Source organism: Bombina bombina, chromosome 4 (assembly GCF_027579735.1).
Source record: "Bombina bombina isolate aBomBom1 chromosome 4, aBomBom1.pri, whole genome shotgun sequence".
Lineage (NCBI taxonomy): Eukaryota > Metazoa > Chordata > Amphibia > Anura > Bombinatoridae > Bombina > Bombina bombina.
The window spans coordinates 527,666,350-527,692,053 of NC_069502.1; the positions used below are offsets into that span (position 1 = coordinate 527,666,350).

Sequence of the window (25,704 nt, forward strand, 5' to 3'; positions counted from 1 at the left end):
ATGAATATATAACAGAACATATAATGAACATTAGTTATCTCAAAAAGCAGCAAGGTCCAAAACTTAATTTAAGCCAGAGGGAAACAGTGACTGGAATCGATATATCCAGTATGTTTCCCTTTGGTGTAAACGAGTATATCTTTTATACCTGTTGGAGCGTGGGATACTTTCCAAGGGAGTAATGGTAAATGTATTGTGATTCTTATTGTGCTGCAAAGTGCTGTGTCTGGAGACACTGTGTTTTAATTAACCTTTTTTTAAATTCCTGTAATGCTCACTCCATCTGATGCACACCTTCCTAGAGGTACGGCCTAAATATTGTACCCCGCATTTACAGGTAAGTACATATACAACGTATTCTGCACTACAATCTATATATGATTTGATCTCAAATTTTTCCCCTGTAACCTGACTTATGACCGATTTATGGCCATGAATGACAAATTTCCGCATATGACATCTATTTTTTTCTATCTTATTGCATCTAAATGAACCTATTTTCTCTTTATTGTTCATTACTTTGTTAGGATGTCTGATGTGGATGTTCTTTTTAGATACTACCACTTTACTGGGGGCTAGTTTTTGCTTCAGAGTTGGTGCCCATCTTAAAACCAATCTAGGATTGTGTTTTAAATTACCTTTGAGATAGGGGTCTGTGAGTACTATTGGCCAATGAGTATTCAATATTTTCTTGATTTGTTTGTTTTCTGAATTGAATTGGGTGATGAAGATTGGACCCTGTGTATCCTTATCCTTATTATTATTATTATTATTATTATTATTATTATTTCTTTTGGATTTGGGGGGGTTGTTTTAAGATCTGTGCTCTATCAATATCTATAGCTTTTAAATAATTATCTCGGACAAGATTATCAGGGTATCCCTTTTCTCTAACACTATCTATTAGGATTGTTGATTGACTATCATATAATTCCATGGTACTACAGTTTCTTTTAATACGCCTAAATAGACTGTATGGTATGTTTGTCTTCCAGCTATTGAGGTGGTTGCTGGAAAAATGTAAAATATTATTACTGTCCACACTCTTAAAGTAGGTAGAAGAAAACACACTCCCATCTGAATCCCACTCTAAGATCACATCAAGGAATTCAGTTGTATCTATTTGGATGTTATGTGTAAAGGACAGACCCATCTCTTTACAATTAAAGTTATTAGCAAATTGGGTTACAGAGTCCAGGGAGCCTTCCCATATAAACAGCAGATCGTCTATGTAACGGCCATAGAATACCAGGTTCTCCCTCCAGTCAGAATTGTTAATATATTTCTCTTCATATATGTCCATGAATAAATTGGCAAAACTGGGGGCCAACCTGGTACCCATGGCCATTCCTTTGATCTGTAGAAAAAAGTCATCCAAAAATTGAAAATAGTTATGGGACAAAATAAATGAAATCAATTGTGGGATAGATGGTAAATATAAATCAAAATCTTGCACGGTGATCTCCTTAAGTGCTTTACTGAAGGCCAGAGTGGGGTCACTCATGATTTTCTTGTAATATTCACCATCTAAAAGAATATGATTAGCTTCTAGTATATAATCATCATAGTTTTGTAAAACTATCCCTCCCCCCTTGTCGGCTTGGCAAATCACCAAATTCTGATTGTTTATTAGCCTATCAAGGGCTCTTTGTTCGTTAGGCCATAGCTTTTTCTGTGTATTAGAGTTAGGTTTCCAAGTTTTCCTTAGGTCATCAATTACTAGCTGTTGGAATAAGTCCACATAAGAGCAATCTTCTTTGGGGGGGATTAAAAGAAGAGGGAGGTGTCAGGGGTGTGTGTGATATTTGTTCAAACAATTCATTTGAGATATCACTTGTTTCAGTATACACAATGTATTCTAGATTTCTAGGATTCATAGGATTGGTTAATATTGGTGTACCTTCTAGTTTTTGGCTTTTTAAAGATTTAGCTGCAAAATATCTCTGTAAATTTAATTTACGGGTGAATGCATTCAGGTCTACATATAAGTTTTATTAGATGGACAATATGAGAGACCCCTTTCTAAAATTCTAACTTCATCATTATTTAGTTCATGTGTTGATAAATTAAAGATCCCCTCTTTTAATTTCAATAATTTAGTTTTTTTGAAGATTTTCCCGCTCCCTCTTCTCCCTCGTTTGGGAAAGATCTTTTTTTGTAGTTGGGGAGAGGGGGGCTGTTCCTGTTCCAAAGGGGGGCCAAAGGTCTGTTCCCTAAAAAATGATTATTTCCTGAGGTGGAAGGGCTTTCTTCCCTTTGATTGGGAGGTTCCTGAAAAGCACATATTGGCGCATGATTGGGGTTATGATCTATAATAGGTTCATATCTATTGTATGTGGGGATCTCCTGATTGTAAGTCCCACTTCGGTTAGGCAAGCCATCTTCAACATATTGTTGTTGTCTGTTGAAATTCTGATTAGAGTAGTTATGGCCTGTGTAAACAGAGCAAGGATTACTTGAATGACCCCAATTTGAGGTTCCTCTATTGTTATCTCCATTTTCTTGGTAAGGGGCATTATTCCTAATTCTCCAATTTTTATTAGCTGATTTGTTATGCTAATTATTATTGGTGTTATATTTCTGCCTCTGATATTGGTACTGTCCACCTACTGTATATATTGCTGCATGTTTGTATTGTGGTTCCCTGGTGTATCGGTCTGTCTGGTATTATTATTGGCATATCTCCTGTTCCATGGTTGTACTAACACCCAGTTCTGATCAGGGTTGTCTTTTGCATCACTAGTGGATCTCTTGTTATAAGTGTATACAATGCCTTTGGCATAATTATCCTCATCCCTAGCTATTTTGGAATATTTTTATTACAAGGATACTGAGATTATAATCATAGTGCACTATGAATACCCTTAAAAATCACATATTAAAATAAAGAGAGAAAAAAATAATATAACCGGTCAGCATAACAAATAAATGCAATTTCAACTCTATAAAATATAAGGGTTAACAAATCCTGTTGAAAGTCACAGAAATAGTGGCTAGTTTCCAGCACTATGGTTAAGTTATTCAGTTCCAAGGTAAAAGTTCCCCTGTGTGGGTAAGCAACGGGTGGTCTTGGGCTGTGTATAGCAAACAATTTCAGTGTCACTACTACCCCATCCAAGTGCAAAAAGTAGCTGGTTCCTATGCACGGGTAGTTATAGCAATTCAATGTGATATAAAGAAAGAAACACACTTGCGGTGAATACTTGCGGCTTGAAATGAGAAGTTCCACTTTCCGAGGATCAACACCTCCTGGGTAAAGTATCCTCCAGGGTGTTCGCCTTCTCAGTGCTGTAGTGTGCACGATATTTTGATGTAACGATGCCTCAGACAACAATTCCCTTGCTGAGATAACGACAGCCTGTGTCGCCCTGACAAATGCAGCCTGCCAGCTACGCGCGTTTCACCCCTTAGATTCTGGGGCTTTTTCCGGCTCCAAGTAAAGTCATGTGACTATGGACACCTGTGATCTCTTTTAAAGACCTGTATGCAGAGGAAAACTCCTCCCAGATTTGAAGCCTTTAAACTGTTTGCAACAGTGTTTGGGGTAAAATGGTAACAACAAAATGTAACAATTTAAACAGTTATGCTACTTAATATGAAATACTATAAGAGACCTAAGTCCCCAGAGGGCGCTAGATGTGGTGTTACCAAAGGGTTATATATATAATAATACTAATACTAGTACAATGCAATATAATGTTAACAATGTGAATAAACAATTTAAAAAAAAATAAAGATTAAAAAAAATATATATATATGGAAAGGGGAACCTCATTAAATGTGGCCAAAATCCACTGAATAGTCCATAATATTCCTGGAAAGTTCCAATGGGATATACGATGGTCTAAAGTGTCCCCAAAAAGATGTTGTAGGGCTTCGATGTTTTCGGCTGCACTTTCCAAATACTGTCCCCAGCTGGGAATAGGACTTCTGTAGAAAAGGATGAGAAAGAGGCGCACAAATGTGTGTATCTGTATAAACGGGATACAAGTAAGCTGCTGGTATTGTATGCACAGGGTACTCACAAAGTATACGAGCACACCAATGTGCTTGTGGAAACAGGCTGGTAATCAGAGCAAACCAGCTGGCTCTTCTCAGGTATACAGCACTCCTAAAGGTCCGCAAATTTCTGGTAGTGGCTTGCTTGTTTGTGAGCATAGAAATTCAAGGCAAAAGTATTTGATGTAAAACCAAAAACACTTTAATAGTAGTATATAGCAAATAAGCCTTAGAACATCAAAAAGTCATTAACACAAGCAAGGACATTGTTATATCATTGCTTGTGTTAATGACTTTTTGATGTTCTAAGGCTTATTTGCTATATAATACTATTAAAGTGTTTTTGGTTTTACATAAAATACTTTTGCCTTGAATTTCTATGCTCACAAACAAGCAAGCCACTACCAGAAGTTTGCGGACCTTTAGGAGTGCTGTATACCGGAGAAGAGCCAGCTGGTTTGCTCTGATTACCAGCCTGTTTCCACAAGCACATTGGTGTGCTCGTATACTTTGTGAGTACCCTGTGCATACAATACCAGCAGCTTACTTGTATCCCGTTTATACAGATACACACATTTGTGCGCCTCTTTCTCATCCTTTAATATGAAATACTATGTTCTCCATATTTATCAGTACAATTACATAAAATTCTTTTATATTTTAATAATAACCATTATTTACTAGCTCCCCCTTGTTTCATTGTAGAAATTACTGCTTTACTAGCATCTATACTACAACTTCTAAGTCACCTTAGAATTATATATTATGATCTTAAAATAATTTAATACTCAGACGAATAGGCGGTTTGTTCAATACATCTTTCTTTTTATAGCTGTGTGCTTTTGTTCTTGTAACAGCAAGAAAGGCACCAAACCTCAAGGATAAACTAGTGAGAAGTCATTTTGTACTACACAGAAACAGTAACTGGTTATCTCAATATAAAACATTGAATGGGAACTTTCGTTGTACAAAATGTTCAGTTTGTAGAAATATGATCACAGGAAATAAATTCATTCATTGATAAATATGGTAAATTATGGTATATTAAAGGACACATAGATTGCCACAGTGAAGGAGTAGTGTACTTAGTTTTTTGTAGTTGTCCCTGTTATTATGTAGGGAAAACCTACAGAGAGGTGAAAGAAAGAATAAAAGAACATAAACAAGACATAAAAAATAAACTAATAGACACTAGTAGTGTAGCAAGACACTTTTTTCAAAAACATAACAGCAATAAACATGAACTTAAATTTAGAGGCCTCCAAAAAATAGATCTACAGCAGAGAGGAGGCAATCTAGATAAACTATTCTTACAAAATGAATGTAAATGGATATTCAACTTAAAAACGCTTGCCCCACTTGGAATGAATGAAGAAATAAATTATGCATGTTTTCTGGGGGAATGAATGCTTGGAATCTAATTTCCATTTCTTAAAATATGATTGTTCATTTAGTTTACATGTTGGTAGAAAATGAGTGTCTTGAAAAAATAATCTTTCTCTTCGCGAAAAGGATAAAAATTCTGTTAATTTTCTTGTCTTCAATTTTTCAAACTGAACGAAAATATAATAATATATATATATAATATACTGTATATATATATATATATATATATATATATATGCAGTAAAAAAGAAACTAAAGTATGCTCTTTTTACAGTTGTGTTTAATAAATGTTCGCTATTTACAATTTATTTAGAGTCAAAACTATATGGAAAAGGTGTCCATATTTTCTCTGAAGCAGGGAAGGGGAAGCAACTCATATCAAAGTCCCAAATCTTTTTTGAAACTTAAAAATTTCCAATCCTTAAAATAAAGGGTGATAGTCTAAAGCACACAGCTATAAAAAGAAAGATGTATTGAACAAACCGTCTATTCGTCTGAGTATTATATTATTTTAAGATCATAATATATAATTCTAAGGTGACTTAGAAGTTGTAGTATAGATGCTAGTAAAGCAGTAATTTCTACAATGAAACAAGGGGGAGCTCTTAAATAATGGTTATTATTAAAATATAACAGAATTTTATGTAATTGTACTGATAAATATGGAGAACATAGTATTTCATATTAAGTAACATAACTGTTTAAATTGTTACATTTTGTTGTTACCATTTTACCCCAAACACTGTTGCAAACAGTTTAAAGGCTTCAAAACTGGGAGGAGTTTTCCTCCGCATACAGGTCTTTAAAAGAGATCACAGGTGTCCATAGTCACATGACTTTACTTGGAGCCGGAAGAAGCCCCAGAGCCTAAGGGGTGAAACGCGCGTAGCTGGCAGGCTGTGTTTGTCAGGGCGACACAGGCTGTCGTTTTCTAAGCAAGGGAATTGTTGTCTGAGGCATCGATATATCAAAATATCGTGCACACTTCAGCACTGAGAAGGCGAACACCCTGGAGGATACTTTACCCAGGAGGTGTTGATCCGCGGAAAGTGGAACTTCTCATTTCAAGCCAAAAATATTCACCGCAAGAGCGGATAAAGTGTGTTTCTTTCTTTATATCGCATTGAATTGCTATAACTACCCGTGCATAGGAACCAGCTACTTTTTGCACTTGGATGGGGTAGTAGTGACACTGAAATTGTTTGCTTTACACAGCCCAAGACCACCCGTTGCTTACCCACACACAGGGGAACTTTTACTTTGAAACTGAATAACTTAATCATAGTGCTGGAAACTAGCCCCTATTTCTGTGACTTTCAACAGGATTTGTTAACCCTTATATTTTATAGAGTTGAAATTGCATTTAATTGTTATGCTGACCGGTTATATTATTTTCTTCTCTCTTTATTTTAATATGTGATTTTTAAGGGAATTCATAGTGCTGATTGTCTGGTACTGGCCCTAATAAATGCTGCATATACGCTCCCCCTGAGTGCTTTGTTTCAATTTGGATATATATTTAAGCTTTTGGTATGTTGTGGAAGTTTTCAACCTAGGCAATCTCTCCGCATATTTAAATAGGTAATAGTTAGTGCTTGTATTTCTTCTTCTAGTTATATTTCGATAGTATCTTTTCCTCCTGCACCACTGGTCTGTGAGTAATTATCGGATACTAACCCCATTATTGGAAGTATTCAGTGCTGCTGACCAAATCTCCTTTTTGTGTATATATATATATATATATATATATATATATATACACACACACACATATATACACAAACATATATACACACACACATATACACACACACACATATCCTTTATGCATAAATAGCTGACCTGTAAGTTTAATATTTAGGTAGTACACAAAAAGAAGTGAATTGTAGTGCCAATTAGCTTTTAACTTGCTTTTTTTATTAGACTACTGCCATCTGGTGGTTTTAATTTAAAAAATGCATCAGTTCAACAAATAGGGACTGGATTTTTATGTTAAAACGTACAGAAACAAATAACTGATAGCAATGACTTTAAACAAATGGCTGAAAAAGAAAGGTTTCTGATTCAATATTTATTATATTATCATTTTCAAAGAACTTGTATATGCTTCTGATTTTATTGTCTCTCAAAAAGCTCTCAGTTTATTCATAAATGAGCAATTCAGCTGTCATATTGCTGCTGGCTGCCTCACTAGCATTACATTTAAAATCTTAAAATAATGGGGTTATATTTTTCAGCTTGAGGTTGTCTAAGTAATCAAGTGTTTGCTTTAATATTTGTAATATGTCTCATATAACAAAGCATCACCAATGAAACATATGTTTAAAACGCCCCGAAAGTCAAAATTAAAGTTTTGTGAATATAAACAACAACAATTTTCCATTATATTTCCATTATCCAAACGTGCACAATCTTTTTTATATATACACTTTCAGAGTCTCCAGCTCCTCCTGAGCACTTACAAAGTGAACAGTATATATGTATGCATGTTGTGATTGGCTGATAGCTGTCACATGATACAGGGGAGGGAAAATTGGATTAATTTGCCAGAAAATATTTTACTGCTCAATTCAAATTTAAAGTGCTATTGCATTTTGTATTTGTAAGTTATTCAATTTGTATTTAGTAGTCATTTAAATGGATATTAGACAGTATGATATTGTAATATAAAATGTTTTATTATATGTAGTTAATGTGTATCTGCAATATATTTGTTCCATTTTCTTGTTCAACTCTGAAAAATATAGTTTTTTTTTAATTCCACTGAGTTTCTATAAAGTAATAGACTCCCCCCAGGTTTGAACTTAAAGGGACATTCTACTTGACTGTCTTATTGTTTAAAAAGATAGATAATCCCTGTATTACCAATTCCCCAGTTTTTGCATAACCAACATGGTTATCTTAAAACACTTTTTGCATCTGTGATTACCTTGTATTTAAGCCTCTGCAGACTGTGCCTTTATCTCAGTTATTATACCAGACTTGCATTATAGCCAATTAGTGCCGACTTATTAATAATTCCACAGGAGTGAGCACAATGTTATCTATATGACACACATGAACTAGTGCTGTCTAACTGTAAGGCGGCGTTTTCAACGGCTAAGAAATTAGCATATGAGCCTACCTAGGTTTAGCTTTCCACAAAAAATACAAAGAGAACAAAGCAAATTTGATGATAAATGTAAACTGGAAAGTTGTTTAAAATTTCATGCTCTATCTGAATCATGGGAGTTTAATTTTGACTTGAGTGTCCTTTTGCGTTGTCTTTTATCTGTTTCCCCTGCTAAAGACAATTAGAGACAGATATTCAACAGGTATTTATACGGATAGGGTAACCTCAAAGGGATTCCACACAGTTTAAATAAAAAACTAGTTCAAACATGGTGGCACCGGTTACTTTATAGAAGCTAAACCTATACACTTATATTTTCAATATTTAAACAGCTAATATAGTTGTAATAAATACATTTACATTTTATTCTAAGGCTAATATTTGTGGATACATTATTATGTCTATATTGTATTTACTGTTTAACATCCCTTTAAAGTTAAAACTGGAAATGATAGCTTGCAACTGGTCATGAAAACAGTTATTCTGGGAATAATCTGTTAACAAAAATGCAAATCTATTAAACGGGACATAAAGTGCAGCTATAAAATAAAATAAAATGGTGAAATGTTAATAGCATTTTATTATTGTACTGTTGCTTGCATATATATATATATATATATATATATGTTTAACCCCTGAAGAGGGCTTTAGGTACAATCATGCTAATTAACATGGATGAATTTTAAGCACATAGTAAATATTAAAATGTATTTAATATTTTTTTTAATAGGGCTTTATATTTTTACAGTAGAACACCTCTTTAAACAGTGTTACTTATTTGCCTCTAGAGCAAATATTTTTATAATAAATGCTTTGCAGTACCAAACAGTCGCTTATAAATGTGTGAGAAAGTGGACAATTGTTATAAACGATTTTCCATTTCTAATAAAAGAAGATGAAATACAGAATATAAATATGCTAAGTAGGTAATTATTGAAGGGGGAAATTAAAAACGATAAAAGTGCAAGTATAAATTTATTTAGGTGGTGCTCAGCTGAACAAGGTAAAAGGCTTTTTTCAAAAAGTGTCATATTGGCTGAAGTATGAGCTTTTTCTTCAGAAGTTAAACAATCTACAATTTTCCTGCCTGATCTTATAAAGGCAATTCATTTAATTGCAGGTTTGATTTGAAAACATGGCTTATATAGTACTGTATGTATATATATATATATATATATATATATATATATATATATATATATATATATATATATAGTGGTCTGTCATTGCTGTGTAATCCATTGTAGCCATTAAAGATATATTTAGAGGATTTTTTTCTTGCCTTTTGTATAACACAATACTGTCTTTAGCTAATGTTTTCTATGGAAGCAGTTCACTGTAAAATATCTCTCTAGTCTACACTATTCAGACTAGTGAATATCTTTGAAGAACTGAACAATTGCCAAAAAGCTTCTCTCGCAATAAATAAAGCTTTAATTCTATATAATCTATACTTATGTGTTATACGTTGTTTTTTTTTTATATTGATTTAATTAAACACTATGCGTTAGCAGTGTTTGCAACTTAAGATTTTTATTTATCCCCCTTCAGTTTTATCACATTTTATACATTCAGAGAAGTTGTTTGTTCAGTTGCTGAACAGAAGCATTTGTCTGTAAGATATCTAGTGCAAACAAACAATTCTGCTTATTCTTGGAGGATTAACAGTTGTATGCACAGTTTCTGAGGCACAAGCTCTGATCATGTGTGAGTTCCCAGCTTATATATGTGTATGTGTTATTAGCTGTTAAAATATAAATATTGTCAATTAAAAAGTACTGCTGGTTTGACATTCACAGTGTTATTGCAATTCAAATACATTTGTTGATGCTATTCTACTGTATTTAAAGGACTACAATAGTCAAAAAATGATGTATTTTTAACCCATTGGCTGGGATTAAACACACAGTAGTGCAGGGTCAATAGTCCAATAAATTAGAGCATGTCAATTTTGGACTATTATAGTCTTTTAATTGTCTTTTGGTTATCTGTATACATTTATATACAAGGAGCTCTTGTGAATGGAAATAATGTGAGGCAAATAAAGTGAAGAATAGGTCTTTCCACTGAAAGAGCTAAGTAGTCTATAGTTTACCATACCCTGCTACATGCTACACAACAGTTTCTTAGATCAGAGCAGGAGCTAATTGTCCCTAATTGTCCATAAGAAAGAAAACCTGGTAAACTTACTAAATATATTTTTTAATGGTTGTACACTGAGACTGTCCTGATTGTTCACAAAGTTAAAGTTTTGTGAATTTGAATAAAAACACAAATGGCTTGAGTGAAAGCTTTTTGCCACTTCAAGGGATAGCAAACTCCCTGAGATTGTAACATACCATTGTTAATCATGAGTAGTAAAGCAAATTGGCAATCTACATTATTTATATTGCCCAATTGTCATGTTTTCTCATTCTAATTGGATATGCACTCTGCAGACTTCACATAGTCAACCCTGATACATATCTGTCCCTAATTTGTCATCAGCAGACGTTATCAAATAAGGAAATGCAAAAAAATGCAGGTTTAGCTTACATAATGACTGTGGCAAACTTGGTCTACTCTGCAAGTTAACAAGCCTGGACTGGCTCAACTAAATAACTGTTGGGCAGAGTTTGGCTATAGGAAAACAATTACAACCAACACAGTGTTAATTTGTTTTGAATTTTTTTACAGTTAGCTGGTATGAAATGATCTATAGAAAGACAGCAGAAACCTCCTGTAATTATAAGATGCTTTGTTTTCCTTAAACAATATTATTAAATAAAAACACAATTCAAATGGGTGGAAGCAGAGTTTAAAAGAGAATTGCAAGAATAAGTGGTAAGGCTCTGAACTTAGAAAGTTAAATTCATTTTTAGATATTGAAAAACCTTCAAGCAGAGATGGATAAAGTTGATCAATAAGTCAATTCAAAACTGTGTGTGATAGTTATGAGACTAAGCGTCGTATGGAGCTTGATGCCCCTGTTTCCGCACGAGCCTTCAGGCTCCCTGGAAACAGAAGTTATGAAGCAGCGGTCTAAAGACCGCTGCTCCATAACCTGTCCGCCTGCTCTGAGGCGACGAACAGAAATCAACCTGATCTTATACGATTGGGTTGATTGACAACCCCTGCTAGGGGCCGATTGGCCGCAAATCTGCAGGGGCGGTATTGCACTAGCAGTTCACAAGAACTGCTGGTGCAATGATAAATGCCGAGAGCGTATATCGGATCATGTCCACTCACACAATCGTAAATATGCCCCTATATATAAAGTTAGATGACAGTTTAAAAACAAAAGTCATTATTTGCTATGAAATTTAAATATTTCTTACCACAGCAACAGCTACAGTTTTCCAAAATTTTCCAGGCATTGTACTGGAGAATCTAAGATCTGTTGAAAAGATCCACAAGTTGCAAAGATTGTAACTTAGTGATATAAGAAAATGGAAGTGTCACAAAGAGTACTTTGACTGAGTGTATGTGTGGGATGTAATGTCTGTGATTGCTGTTTGTACATTGGTACCATACACAAGTGCCATGTATTCACTGAATGCAGATGAACATTAGTTGTAGCAGTGGGAGGAACGGCTGCATTGTAGACATTTTTGGCGGAAAATCACATTCTTGTTCTACAGATATTTCATGATTTTATGTGTAATGGAAAATTGTGACAAAAACATTACATAGTACATTCCAGCATTAATATGTTTCATTTGAATGAAAAAGAAAAATACCTTTTTGGAATAAGTGTTTATTAATTTACATATATTAACAATTATAAAAGTATCTTTAAAACTTGGCACAGTACAGATCAGAAACAGATACAATTTTGTAGAGAAGTTACCTATTTCAATTTAAAATATATTTTATTGTTATGTACACTACAAATGTGTGCAACTGTGTATTTTCACCTTAGGCTTATTGGCTTGTCATTATAGGCAGTAAATCTAATATGATTAACAAAGATTAAAACAAGAATATATTTATACTCTTTGGGGCCAATTTATCATGTGTCTGGCTGTAGCGATCATGTCCGCCAGACATCGATAAATGCTGACAGCATATGCTGTCGGAATTAATCATTGTAAAATGCTTGTGCAATGACGCCCCCTGCAGATTCACGAGGGGTGTCAATCAACCCGATCGTACCTCAGAGGTGACGGACGAATTAAGGAGCAGCGGTCTTAAGACTACTGCTTCTTAACTTATGTTTCCAGCAAGCCTGAAGGCTCGCACGGAAAAACCTGCATATAGCAGCATTCGGGGCATAATAAATCAGCCTCTTTGTTTTGAACTTTCCCTCACGTTAGCAGCAAAGCACATACATGTGAGGATGTGCATGTACAGAAGAATGTGTGTTGCACAAGCCATTTGAACTAAGCATGTGCATTTGAATCATTTGTGATGATCCAAATGGGGAAGAAGTTGGCTGCCCACGGCATTTGGCTCTTTTTGGAGCTGGATCAATAGGATTGAGCTATTGGCTGTTCCAATCAGCCAATAGAATGCAAGCTCAATCCTATTGGATGAAGACTTCTTCCGGCTTTCTTGAGGACTTCTTGCCGCTTGGATGAAGACTTCTCCCAGCTTCATTGAGGATGGATGTCCGGTCTTCAAAACTGTTAGGTTTTTTTAAGGGTTTATTGGGTGGGTTTTATTTTTAGATTAGGGTTTGGGCACTTGAAAAAGAGCTAAATGCCCTTTTAAGGGCAATGCCCATCCAAATGCTCTTTTCAGGGCAATGGGGAGCTTAGTTTTTAGTTAGGATTTTATTTGGGGGGTTGGTTGTGTGGGTGGTGGGTTTTACTGTTGGGGGGGTTGTTTGTATTTTTTTTTACAGGTAAAAGAGCTGATTTCTTTGGGGCAATGCCCCGCAAATGGCCCTTTTAAGGGCTATTGGTAGTTTAGTTTAGGCTAGGGGTTTTTTTTGTTTTTTTTGGGAGGGGGAGTTTATTTTGATAGGGCTATTAGATTAGGTGAAATTAGTTTAAATATCTGATAATGTCTTTTTTTATTTTGTGTAATTTAGTGTTGTTGTTTTTTTGTAATTTTGGTAATTTTATTTAATTTAGGCAATTTATTTAATTGTAGTGTAAGGTTAGGTGTTAGTGTAAGACAGGTTAGGTTTTATTCTACAGGTAAATTTGTATTTAGTTTAGCTAGGTAGCTAGTAAATAGTTAATAACTATTTACTAACTAGTCTACCTAGTTAAAATAAATACAAACTTGCCTGTAAAATAAAAATAAACTCTAAGATAGATACAATGTAATTATTACTTATATTGTAGCTAGCTTAGGGTTTATTTTATAGGTAAGTATTTAGTTTTAAATAGGAATTATTTAGTTATTAATAGTAGGTTTTATTTAGATTTATTTTAATTATATTTTAGTCAGGGGTGTTAGTGTTAAACTTAGGTTTAGGGGTTAATAACTTTAGTATAGTGGCGGCGACATTGTGGGCGGCAGATTAGGGGTTAATAAATGTAGGTAGGTGGCGGCGATGTTAGGGGCGGCAGATTAGGGGTTAATAATATTTAACTAGTGTTTGGGATGTGGGAGTGCGGCAGTTTATGGGGTTAATATGTTTATTCTAGTGGTAGCGATGTCCGGAGCAGCAGATTAGGGGTTACTAAGTATAATGTAGGTGTCAGCGATGTCGGGGCAGCAGATTAGGGGTTAAGAAATTAGCACCGCACCCCTCATAACGCAAAACTCATAATCTAGCCGAATGTTAAGTAAAAATTCACACTTAAAGAAAAGAAACTGCAATTGTCACAAATTGAAATTATTCCCCTCTCTTTTGCTCTCTCCCCTCTCTTTTGTTCTCTCTCACCCTCTCTTTTGCTCTCTCTCTCCTCCTTTCTTTTGTGCTCTCTTTCTCTCTGTCTCTCCCTTCTCTTTTGTGCTCTCTCTCTCCCCCTTTCTTTTGCTCCATCTCCCCCTCTCTTTTGCTCCCTCTCCCCCTCTCTTTTGCTCTCTCTCCCCTTCTTTTTTGCTCTCTCTCTCTCCCCCTCTCTTTTGCTCTCTCTCTCCCCCTCTCTTTTGCTCTCTCTATCCCCCTCTCTTTTGCTCTCTCTATCCCCCTCTCTTTTGCTCTCTCTATCCCCTCTCTTTTGCTCTCTCGGCCACACGCCCGCTTCCGCCCCCATCACGCCCGGTCCCAGCCACACCCGCTTCTCCCGCGAACACTTGGACAGAAGATCAGGTAGAATCTAAGGCCAGGTGTGTTTGTCCTCGCGCTGTCTCTACTGCTCATAACAGCTTTGGACAAACACACTTGGCCTTTTATATTATAGGATGCTCACACATCAAACATGAACCCTAAGCAACAAGGAAAAACAATATTTAAGAGCAACAAATTGGAAGCATGATTGTTCAGCGGGTTTTATAAATGTGATTATGAAATATTCACGCCTGCTTTATTAAGGTAAAGTAGTCTCACTTAATAAAAGTAGAGGCATTTCAGAAACTTCACAGATGCAGCTCAGTTGAATATAAAGGAGCTGATCTTGCAACTCGGATAAAAACTCTTTATGAATTCTACAATTCTGAATGTATGCAAAAGAGTCTCTCACTTGATTTCTTTATAAATTCCCAAAATAATCGTAAACTCAACCAAAGAAAACTGGAACGTGAAACACACAAGTTTTCTTTTATGATTTAGATAGAGCATGCACTTTTCTCATTTACTTCTAATATCACATTTTTGATGTTCTCTTGGTATCTTTTGTTCAAAGCACAGATATAAGCTCAGGAACGTGCATGTATCTGGAACACTAAATGGCATCAGTTTTGCAAAAATGTTATCCATTTGCAGGAGCGCTAGATGCCAGCACTATTTCCTACCTAGGTATCTCTTAAAAAATGAATAAAACATTAGTGTGTGCTGGTAGATAAATTCATCTAAATATTTGAAAAAAAACAATCTCACCAATCATGTGTGCTCAGACATGCGCTATTTAAAAACATGCCACTGAGAGAGCAGTGCATGTTATAGTAGTGCACAAGTGCAAACACCTCCTATTGGGGCCAATTTATCATGCCCAATATGCATCTGTTTCCGCGCGAGCCTTCAGGCTCGCCGGAAACAGGAGTTAATAAGCAGCAGTCATAAGACCTCTGCTCCTTAACTCGTTCCCCACCTCTGACGCGGCGGACAGCAATCAGGCCAAACGGATACAATCAGGATGATTGACACCCCCTGTGCAGGGAGGCGGCATTGCATAAGCATTTCACGAGAAATGCTTGTGCAATGAAAAATGACGACAGTGTATGCTATAGGCATTTATCGATGTACAGCGGATCATGTCCGCTCACACTTTGATAAATCGGCTCTGAGTGTAGTGTGCACAGAAGAGAGCTGTGCTTGCTACAGTCAGCTGTATAAAGCATCGGGCTTCCATCACCTAGGTGAACTGAGCATCTGAAGTACAACATCAAAGGAAACCAAAATATTTAATCAATATATATTCGCATGTATATTCAATAGATTGATGGGGTTAATATCTGCTCAGTCTTTTAGCAAGAATATAAAGTTAATTCTAAGAATTATCACTGAATACTGCAGCACTTCTTCACTTCATTAATGCACTTTAAAAATGCATACATTTCCCAGAAATGGGGCATTGTTAATCCCCATATTTAATAATGGAAAACTAGGTGAGCTCATGAAATAAATAAGTTTAAACATAAAAAAAAAAAAAAAAAAAATTCCAATGTCACAATATATATTGCCCTCTAAAGGAGCAGAAGTAAGAATACAATTTTTTATTTTAGTATTACATTTTTTAACCCTCACATATAATTTATGGTTTAGATTGTTTTCTTTGTTTTGCAGTTTGTTACCCTGCACAGTTTGTTATCAGAACACAGAGCTGAACTGACATCGGCCCTGGACAGGTCCAGCTCAAATTAACCGGGCCTTGAGGTCACTTTGGTTGAGAACCACTAGATTACTTAATTTTTTTTGTTATGTTTTGCAGTTTGTTACCTGCACAGTTTTTGTAAGAATGCAGAGCTGAACCATAGACAAGGATTTTTAACATAGTTTCAGCTACTAAATTAGGCTAATTTGGTCTCCTGCAGCTTGTAATGCCAGCTGGTTAAATTCTATAAATAACAACTGCTACAGCCAACCCCCAAGTTATAAGAAAATGTGTACGTTGGGAAACAAAGTTATTCCTGGGAGGAGACCAACATGACTCGTGACAGCTGTTTTATTAGACTGAACCTGTGATGTACTGCCAACTAATAAAATAATATTAAATAGTAGGTATGTGTATACGGATCCTTCATGAGGATCAAAAAGCGGAAGTAAGCAGCCGCTCATTCACTTCAGATAATTTTTGAAGCTGGATTGATTCCTGTAAAAGATCCCTTCTCTAAGATCTGGAATTGCACAGTTCTTAGAGTGGGGATTTTTTACAGGAATCTATCCGGCTACAAAAATATCCAAAGGGAACAATCGGTTTCTTACTTCTGCGTTCGGATCCTCATAAAGGATCCTAATGCACATCCATACTGAATAGTAATGTGTAAGACTTCAAAAGGAAGGTATGCCTTTTTAAGTCCGTCTTTCACCCATCTCTTTAATCAAGGTAACACTCATAGGGAGTAGATATTTCCCTTTAAAAATTATAAAGACGGGGCGGAGCCTGGAGGAGTAGCGGAATGGCCGCATAAGTGTGGAGCTCCAGGCAGCTAAACTAGATTGAGGCGTCTTGCAGCTTTGGAACACAGTCAGTCTTGTCCTACTACGGTCAAATGTGAGACCGGAAAGCCAAAGCTAACTATTTGAGCAAAGCGGTGCTCAGCAATACCCGACACGGAGGCAAGCCGGGAGGAGGGACACAGCAGAAGGAGTCAGCGGCCATGTCGGGAAACCATGTGGCGTAAGTGTGAGAGCTGCACTTATGTGTGGACGAGTGTGGGGACAAATAGAAACACACTGAATGAGTAGCGGTGTACACCGCAGATAAGTTACAATGATTGGTGGGGACATTAAGTGAATATCGGAGGCTATGAGACACAGAGTTTGAGAGACAGCGGAACTTTAAAGCTGGTGTGAATAGTATGTGACGCAGCTGTGCTAGAAGTGAGGGGAGAGGACTCTATGTAACATTCCTCTGTAGGGTAGAATAAAAACACGCTCCTTGAATTGTAAAAAAAAAAATTAAAAAAAAGAAAGGGAAAAGAGCCCTAGTAGAGCCCTAAGGGAGTTCACATATCCCATTGATCTTCAGATAAGCAACAGGGAAGTATATAGATTGGCATTCCTACATTGTTGAAACCTCCTCATCTCTGATGTGACTATACAGCCTGTCAGACATCTATGTGTTCTATACTAACAGTTATACCTGACTTGACTTCCGGTGGGCGGAGCTAGCGGCTGGCAGCAGAAGTACAGAGCTCCGGGAATCTGCTTCATATTAATGGTATTATTTGCTGCCAGCCAACTTTCCCCACGACGCTGCCTTGCTGGGTTGCACTCTACGGTACCCCATCCGGCCTAAGAACCATCGTGAAGGGCAGAAAATCGCCCTTGCCTCAGAAGTCAAAATCGAACTGCGCCACACGGCGCGAGCGGTAACGCTAACCGGCGCCATATTGGAGGAGCTCCCCCCTTCACCTCTGTGCCAGCTTCAACTCAGAACGGACCTTACAAGCAGACCGGCCTTGAATGTGGTAATCGGACGGATCAGGTGAGAGGCGGTAACACCGCAGACTATTACACAGCTGGTTAGAACCGCTCCACCTCAAACCATAACCGTGTGAGGCCCTGATAACGGACTCCCCGGAAAGTATTCCATGCATGCCCATAAGAGATTGCTGCACACTCTGTAAAAATAATGTGGATGCACTAATGTAAACTCAGATACATCAGCTTTAACCTACAACAAGGCACAACCTCACTTCCCTACAGGGAGACAAACTTGCTATTAAGTTTTCAGCAGGGGGATATCGGCCTTCTCCTACCCCAGTAGTTGCTAAGGGGGGAGCGTTTAAACACCTGCTCTGCTTGAGAACTGATCATTGGGACAATCCCTGCATAAACCGTATATTGCTCTATACAGACTTTTCCTATACAGACTATTTTCACCTCATAGCTGGTATAGCTCAATTTTTTAGGATTGTATTTCTGATCCATCAGCCCAGAACCGCTCCACCTCAAACTATAACTGTGTGAGGCCCTGATAACGGACTCCCCGGAAAGTATTCTATGCTTGCCCATAAGAGATTGCTGCACACTCTGTAAAAGTACTGTGGATGCATTGGTGTAAACGCAGATCAATCAGCTTTAACCTACAACAAGGCACAACCTCACTTCCATACAGGGAGACAAACTTGTTATTAAGGTTTCAGCAGGGGGATATCGGCCTTCTCACGCCCCAGTGGTTGTTAAGGGGGGAGCGCATGAACACCTGCTCTGCTTGAGAGCTGATCATTGGGACAGTCCCTGCATAAACCGCATATGGATCTATACAGACTTTTCCTATACAGACTCTTTTCACCTCATAGCTGGTATAGCTCAATTTTTTAGGATTGTATTTCTGATCCATCAGCCCTGATTAAGCCTGCTACACAAGACAGAAAAGGAAAAGAAAAAAACACCTTTGTTTACATAGTTGGCACAGCTAAATTTTTATTTTACACCTGCATTTTGGCATGTGATATCTGCAAATTCAAAATCTGTGTCCTCATCTCCTCCATTTTCCCTCCACATACCTACCTTGATTGCTGCAATACACAGTGCAACAGCGCCCTCTGGTGACTCGTACACAGTGTCAGAACATTCCTAGTAACTGTCTGTATTTTGTTCTATGAAAGTGGACGAGTATTTTCACAGGCTGCCCTCGCCTTTAAGTAGCACAATGAGCCACAGATCAAAGAATCAGGAAAAAAAACAAAAGTCTCTGACAGAAACGCAGGCAAACCCATCATTTGCAGATGCTGAAGGCAGTATTTCAGGAGATCACTCTTCACTCCTACAGGAGCTCAAGGCTTTCTTTTTACCAAAAATGGATAGCTTGCAGGCTGGTGTGGACACCCTAACCAGTGAGGTGCGGCTCTTCTCCACTCGCATGTCAGCCGCGGAACAAAGAATTTCAGGGGTTGAAGACAGACAGCAGGAATCTGAGGTTTCTTTAAAACGCTTACTGAAACAAAATCAACAGCTAATGGATAAGGTGGAAGACCTAGAAAACCGCTGCAGGCGAAATAATCTACGAATCATAGGCGTTCCTGAATCCATTAAAGATAAAGAATTACTAGAATTTGCCGCCTTAACTTTCCCGAAACTCCTGAGCCTGCCCCAGGACTGTCTACCTCTGGACATTGAAAGATCTCACCGCATAGGCCCCAACAGATATCTAGAAAATTCCAAAGAGAGGCCACGACAAGTAATCTTTAGATGCTTAAATTTCCAGGATAAGCTAGCCCTCCTGCGAGCCTACAGGGCGGCTAAGGAAGTCATCTTTGAAGATCACCGTCTCTTACTTTTCCAGGACTTTTTAGTTGAGGTCACTAAGAGACGTAAGGACTTTGCATCTATCTGCTCTACACTGCATGATCAGGGACGTAAATTTGCACTCATGTTCCCAGCTACCTTGAAAATTCAAAGTCTTTCAGGCCCTAAAACCTTTCATACGCCTGCGGCAGCACAGGCGTACCTGGCATCAGAGCGGAGACAGGACAATGGCTGATGAGACTCTTTTAAGTATTATCGTTTAAAATTTCTTGTCATATGCATCATGTTGATTACATTATGTATTTTGCTTTGGTGAGTCCTGTGGCTCTGGTCATGTTTGCCAATCTTGGCTGTGGCCGGAGGCACGGTTCCGCACATGGCAACTTGTTATCTCTGTTATTACACTACCTGTCCAGGTTCATGTTTGTATTTGCATTGCACTGTTAAGGTTGGGAAACATTATGCAGCATACTTAAACCTTAGTTCTAATATGAGTGTTATTAAGACAGTTCACAGCTACCGCTGGTTTCCCCTAAGTCCCCTAGTAGGCTTAGTTTTGGCCTATCCCTCACAAGTTCAAGCGGAGACCCTCTGTCCACCACTTGCCTTTTGATCGATGCAGATTATGGTATCACTGTTATGTTCAGGCCCCAGGGCATCGACACCGAATATAAAAAACATAGTTCCCTACCTCTAAGCCCATATATACTTCCACTTGACTACCTAGGGCCTATCCACCTGCCCCTGCCAAATGTAAAATCCCTTGGTAAATTTTCTCATTTTAAACTCACACTAAACATTCCAGGGCTATGTATGGCTTTACTGCTCCCTGACCCCTCCCTCAAGAGCAGAACTCTAGTTCTAAGATGTTATGCTTCCTGCTATCATGCTGTGTTTTTGTTCATCAAATGGTTCTTTTATAAACAGACTACCTCTGGGACGATACCTACTGACATTGCTACTACCATGGGTATTGACCTCTTACCTATACAAATTGTAAACATTGCTGTATGTTCTTGTCTCTTTTGTAGCGATTGCTGGATTGGGACCTGGAGGCCTCTGGACCCCCCTCCTTCATCACGTCATCCTGCCCTGAGGACACACCTGTGCTTTTCCATAACTGTAAGTCACCTATTACTACCTACACCTCAGACACCACAGGGGACACTTGCTAGGACACTACCTATTAGGTCGTGCCCTCTCCACCCTTACACTCTGTAGACATGACTCTCCCCCTTAAAATTATAGCGTGGAATGTAGGGGGCATCACATCCCCGGCAAAGAGAAGTAGGATTCTCCACCACCTACACTCACTGAAGGCTGATATTGCTATGCTCCAGGAGACAAAACTGACAGTTGAGGAACATGCGAAGTTAAAAATCAGATGGGTGGGACAGGTCCTCAGCTCCCCTACAGAGGGCAGGAAAAGAGGAGTTGCCATTCTAGTGCGAAAGGGTTTAGCGGCCTCCTTGTCAGCAGTGAACATAGACAAAAAGGGACGATACATAGTCGCATCACTTCAGACCAATGCACATACATACACTCTCTGTAATGTTTATGGCCCTAATGAGCATGATCCCCCCTTTTGGACAAATTTATTGGCGATATTGGCCGCACAGAGTGCCCCTTTAATAATAGGAGGTGATTTTAATCTGGCTCAGGCTCTTCCGCTAGATAGGTTTAGAGATCCCTCAGCATCTGGCTCTTTCAAAAAACATGTGATCCGTTACAAACGTGAAGTATCCTTGATTGGATCCTTCAAGGAGACTCTGAGTTTACTAGATGTCTGGAGAGCAAGGAACCCGGATGAGAGGGATTTCACTTGCCTCTCAAAAACATACCATACTATGTCGCGTATTGACTATTTCCTAACTGCCTCAAGCATAACGCCACACATCTTATCTACTTATATTGGCCCAGTCACCTTATCAGATCACGCCCCAATCACCCTGATACTGCAACCACATCCCCCTAGACCTCCAAACAGAAGTTGGAGATTTCCTCTCCACCTATATAACAACATTGAGTTCCGTAGACACTTAAAGGCATCCTGGACGCATTATGCATCTGACAATGCTTGTCATTTGGATACGCCAGATTTGTTCTGGCACGCCTCAAAAGCGGTGATGAGAGGTCATATAACCTCCTTTGCAACACACCATAATAAGCAACTTACGAGAGTAGATGAGACTCTCCTTGCTCAACTCACTGCGGCTTACAATAGCTACTTACATACCCCCACGCCAACATCTAAGAAATCTTACTACGATCTCAAACAGACAAGGGATACTTTCTTAGCTCAACAAGACAACAAGGTCAATATTCACAGACAGGGTCGCTATTACCGTCATGGTAACAGGGCTGGTAAACTGCTGGCCAAATTAGTTCATTCCTATAAACCCAAGTCCCAAATTCTAGCCATTAAATCTAAGGGTACCCTCACCGCCAACGCCAAGGAAATTATGACTGAATTTGTAGACTATTATACTTCCCTGTACTCTAAACAACCTATCCATATAGAAGCCAAGCGTGCCTTCTGGGACGCAGTAAAACTTCCCACTCTTACGGAAGAGCAGTCTTCCCTGTTAAATTCTCCTATAAGTCCCCAGGAGGTTCTCAGGGCCATACGACAAAGCAAACTGGGTAAAGCAGCAGGCCAGGATGGGTTACCTGCAGAATATCTTAAGTTATTGGAGGAGGAACTAGCACCAATTCTCTCATCCTTGTATTCTGCTTACCTGGCGGGCACTGAACAACTAAATGATAGATTCTCTGAGGCTAATATCTGTCTCCTTTTGAAACCTGATAGAGATCCCACCCAGACTTCTTCATATCGTCCAATCTCCCTATTAAATGGGGATTATAAACTTCTAACAAAAATCTTAGCGGACAGGTTGGCAAAGGTTCTTCCACATATAGTTCATGCTGATCAAACGGGTTTTGTAAAGGGCAGATCCTCAGTTATTAACATTAGAAAGACTCTCGGCGTCGTGTCCCATTACTGGTACAACACACATACACAATCCCCATCCCAACTACCAGACGCATGCCTTCTAGCACTAGATGCTGAGAAGGCGTTTGACCGGATCGAGTGGGATCACCTACATACGTCACTGTCGCGCTTTGGTATGCAGGGTAACTTTCCCAGCTTTCTACAAAGATTATACTCAGCCCCTAAGGCCTCTCTTCTAATCAATGGAGGGCTCTCTCCTTCCTTTACGCTACAACGGGGTACGAGACAGGGATGTCCCCTCTCCCCTCTCCTTTTCGATTTAGCAATCGAACCCCTGGCGTCCTACATCAGGCAACAATGTGCCGGCTTAGATATATGTGGCCAAAAGCAGCATCTATCACTTTACGCCGATGACTTACTGCTCTTTGTAGGAGATCCTGGTTCTAACTTACAGCCTCTTTTGAAAGTTATCGATGATTTTGGCAAATTTTCGGGGTACAAGATCAACATTGACAAATCAGAGGCCACCTGGTTGCAATTCTCCCGAAACATGACCTTAGTAGATTTTGGTCTTAAGACTACTCAGGGTAGTTTTAAATACTTAGGCATATGGATACATGTTAACCCACATATGTTATACTCTTTGAATCTCGCTGGGACTATAGGTGACATTAAGCTGCTGAGTTGGATGAAACTCCCCCTCTCTCTTTCGGGTAGGGTGCACCTTTTTAAAATGGTTGCCCTGCCCAAACTTCTTTATCCATTACAGATGTTGCCTCTTCTCCTCACTCAAAAGGATGCGACATCTTTGCAAACTGCCATTGGGAACTTTGTCTGGCAGGGCAAAAAACATAGAATAGGCAGAACCCCCTTGTCAATGACAGTGGGAGGAGGAGGGCTCCGTCTTCCTAATATAATATGGTATAACTGGGCGGCTCTCTCTAGATTTGCATTGGACTGGCTGGTAGGGAAAAACTATTATACTGTCCCTGACCTAGAGTCTAACATCATTAAACCACTGCATTTAGCTTATCTGCCTCATGCACATTTAAAATCTCTATCCCCGTTCATTCAAAACCATATACTGTTTAGGGATCCTCTAAGAGCCTGGACCAAGATTTGTAGACTCTGGGGTATACAACGTTTGGCTAGTAAATATCTCCCGATCCAGGGTAATTTAGACTTCCTCCCTGGTTACACCACGCAAGCATTTCAGACATGGCAACAATTACAACTCACACGACTGCATCAACTTTTCCGACCCCTGACTCTAGAAATACTGCCCTTCCAAGACCTAAAATCACGTTATAACCTCCCGCACACACACAAGTTTGCATATTTTCAGTGCCGACACTACGTATCCACCTTGATTTCAGAGGGACTCCTCTCTGTAGAAGCCTCTAATTTAGATACATTGAGTGCGCTGGCGAAGTTAGGCCCTCTGAGGCTGTCACATACATATAACTTACTGATCCGTCACTCTAAGGATCATGTGCTTCATGGCATTGTATCAAAGTGGTCCCATTTTGGGGAGCTAGAGATTGACCCGTCATTGATCACCACGAGTTTCGAGAGGGCACACCAAAGTACTATCTCTGAAAAATTGAGGGAATCACACCTGAAATTCTTACATCAAGCTTACATCACTCCTGGCCTAAGGGCTAAATGGGTTGAAGGAGCACTCAACTCCTGTAGTAAATGCCGCCTTGAATCTCCTGATTGGATGCACCTACTCTGGAGTTGCCCTAAAATACAAAAATTTTGGCAAAAAATTGCGTACTGGCTATCCAAATTAACTAAACAAACTGTGTCCCTCTCGGCACAACATGTGATCTTTCTGACACCTAGAGATCAGACATACAAGCACGACATTTTTTTAAATACCATACTCATGCTAGCTAAACAAATTATCCTGAGAGAGTGGACAGGGGACCGAAACTTACCTTTTCAACACCTACTTAAAACAATTCATGATCAGATGCTGATTGAGCAGGCAGATACTAGGGGGGACCCTGAGAAAAGAGTCAAGAGATTTCTCCTCAAATGGGAGGCTTATTTGCTGCACCTACCTGACACAGTAAGGGATAGGGTTCTGCTTCCTTTTAAAAATAGCCAATATGTTTTAAATGAAAACCTCAGAGGAAATTGGTGTCTATCCACGGATCAGGCCCGTGAGTGACCTGCATTTCGAGGGAGGGGGGACCCGGAGGTACTCTGGGTAAGTATGGCTGCTATATGTTATTTTTCTTCCTTTCTTCTCTTCCTTTCATTCTTATTTGTATGCTATTATCTTTCTTCCCTGCTCTTAGCTGATATGTTTTCTTTCTCGTTTTCTCCTCTTTTTCTTTGGTTGATTGTAAAAAATGTTCTTAGAAAAAAGTTGAGTCCCAGGACATACATGATGATCACATATACTTATTGTATTCCTTTGCTGGTATGCTTTGATATAACATGCTCTGAAAACTGTTTTGTTCTGCAGGTGAACACTTTGTCACACCTGCATTATTATGACTGCATTTACCATGTATGACTCGGATTCTTTTCTATAAATAAAGTTTTTTAAAAAAAAAACAGTTATACCTGACTTAGGGAGGACCTGAGTTATATGGCAATAGGTTTCACAGTTGAAAAGAGCTAAGGCATTTTACATAAAACATTAAAGGGACAGTTTATCGAAAACCTTACATTTGCAAAGGCTGGTAATAAGCAGTCTCTATATTAGTGGTGGAGGGCTGTAATTATGGCCTCTAAAAGAAATATCAAAGCCACACCAGTAGGCAAGCAGTCTACAGCGCCCATCTT

At 38.5% G+C, this 25,704-nt stretch overlaps 1 protein-coding gene across 1 annotated transcript in view; it reads right to left on the reverse strand.

Moving 5' to 3' along the window:
- Nucleotides 1-11,823, reverse strand: part of FILIP1 (filamin A interacting protein 1) — a 387,512-nt gene extending 375,689 nt beyond the window's left edge. Inside the window, exon 1 of the mRNA XM_053710450.1 lies at nt 11,815-11,823. The gene's annotated coding sequence lies outside the window, so the exon portion shown is untranslated. The remainder of the gene's footprint in view (nt 1-11,814) is intronic.
- Between the last annotated feature and the right edge of the window lie 13,881 nt (nt 11,824-25,704).